Below are 2,543 nucleotides of genomic sequence, written 5' to 3'. Positions count from 1 at the left end.
CACAATAACGAACGAGCCAAGATAGAGTTGAAATACATTTTTCATGAAGTGCATGAATGCTTCTCAGGCGCTTGTCAGCCCAAACGACATCACAAGGAACTCGTAATGACCATACCGAGTCTTGAAAGCAGTCTTTGGGATATTTGGTTCCCGAATCTTCAACTGATGATAGCCTGAACACATGTCGATCTTAGAGAACACTCTGGGACCCTTTAGCTGATCAAATAAGTCATCAATACATGACAATGGATACCTGTTCTTTACCGTAACCTTGTTTAACTGGCGATAATCAATACAAATTAACATAGAACCATCCTTTTTCTTTACAAACAAGACAGGAGCACCCCAAGGCAACACACTGGGCTGAATGAAGCCCTTATCGAGCAACTCTTGCAACTGTTCTTTTAATTCTTTCAAATCTGTTGGGTCCTTATGATAGGGTGGAATAGAAATGGGCTGAGTGCCCGGTAACAAATCGATGCTAAAGTCGATATCTCTGTCGGGCGGCATGCCCTGAAGATCTGCCAGAAATACGTCTAGATAATCCCTCACTACCGGAACTGACTCAACGGTAGGAGTATCAGCACTAACATCCCTCACATATGCCGGATACGCATCACACCCCTTCTCAACCATCCGCTGAGCTTTTAGAAATGAGACAACCCTGCTAGGAACATAATCTAAGGTACCTCTCCACTCTAGCCACGATAGACCTGGCATAACCAACGTCACCATCTTGGTATGACAATCAAGGATAGCGTGATAGGGAGATAACCAGTCAATGACCAAAATAACATAGAATCCACTATACCAAGAAATAATAAATCGGCTCTGGTCTCAAACCACTAAGAACAAACAAACATGACTGATACACACGATTCGTAATAATACAATCTCCCACAGGTGTAGAAGACACATAGATAGGAGAACTCAAAGAATCACAAGATACACCCAAATACAGAGCAAAATAAGATGACACATAGGAATAAGTGGAGCCTAGATCAAATAAGACGGATGCATCTCTATGAAAGACCGCAAAAATACCCGTGATTACAGAGTCGGATGCAACAACCTCTGTCCTAGAAGGAAGGTCATAATATCTGGCCTTGCCTTCCCCTCTAGGGCGACCTCTACCTGTCCGACCTCCACCTCAAGCTAGCTATGCAGGTAGAGTGATAGCTGGTGCCGTAACCATAGCTTGAGGAACCATTGGACCACGCGGTACCTGAGTGGTCTGTGAAGGTGCACCCCTCCTGAGTTTGGGTAATCCCTCCCCATATGACGAGTGTCACCACACTCAAAACAAGCTCTCAGAGGATGTGGATGCTGCAACTAGTTCGGGTCTGATCGGCTGGACTGGCCGCTGAAAGCACCCCGTGCATGAGGTACACTAGACAATGGCGGTGCATAGTAGGGAGCCCGTGGCCTAGGATTGGCTGGAATACCGATAGCGGCTGGAAGTGATGAATGAACAAGGCGACATACATAGCCCCTACCCTAAAGAGCTTCAGTTGGGGCACGAGTACCACAATACGTTCCAGACTCTTGAGACCTCTTAGCCTCCCTCTCCTCTCTCTCCCTTGTCAACATACCCTCCAATATCCTAGCGATCCCCACCACTTGCTGGTATGTGATATCCATTTCTAACTCTCGGGCCATGCTAAATCTAATACTGTGGTTAAGCCCCTCAATAAATCGATGAACCCATTCCCGAATAGTAGCAACCAAGGTTGGTTCATGCTTGGTCAAATCACTGAACTGGACCGCATACTCTGATACAGACATAAAACCCTGGCGCAATTACTCATACTCTGTGTGCCACGCATCTCCGAGTCTCTAGGGGAAATACTCCCTCGAGAACATATCTGAGAGCTGGGTCCAAGTGAGTGAAGCTGCCTCGGCTGGACTACCCAACTCATATGCTTGCCACCACTGATAGGCCGCTCCTCTAAGTTGGAACGTAGTGAAAGAAACCCCACTAGACTCCACAACACCCATAGTACGGAGGATACGTTGGCACTCCTCAAGAAAACCATGTACATCCTCTGACGCCAAGCCACTGAAAGTAGGAGGGTAGTACTTCTTGTACCTCTCGAGCCTGAGCTGCTCTTCCTCAGAAACTGCTGCCATAACCTCGAGCTGAACTGGGGCTACCGACTGCATTGGTATGACCTTTGGAACCTGGTCAACTTGGACCCGCTGCTTTGGGGTACGGGTGGTGGGATTCTGTGATCCTCCCCCGGCCTGAGATGTGGCAGCAGTGAGTGGTATCAATCCTGCCTGAGCCAAGGTTCTGAACCTACCTAGAAAGTGGGTGAGAGTCTCCTGGAGGGATGGTGCAGTAATAGGCATCTCAGGTGCCTGCCCTCCAACTGGAGCTAATGGCGGCTCCTCTGCAGCAGCTCGTGCGGGTTCTCTGGCTGCACCACGTGGATGTCCTCAGACTCTACCCCGGCCTCTCACAGCTCTAGCAGGGGGCGCGAGTGTCTGGTCATCTGATCCAGCGGTACGTGCCCTCACCATCTGTGAGAGCATAGAAAGAT

The sequence above is a fragment of the Nicotiana tomentosiformis genome, chromosome 1 (genome assembly GCF_000390325.3).
Source record: "Nicotiana tomentosiformis chromosome 1, ASM39032v3, whole genome shotgun sequence".
In the NCBI taxonomy this organism is placed as follows: Eukaryota; Viridiplantae; Streptophyta; class Magnoliopsida; order Solanales; family Solanaceae; genus Nicotiana; species Nicotiana tomentosiformis.
This window is presented reverse-complemented; position numbering follows the sequence as displayed.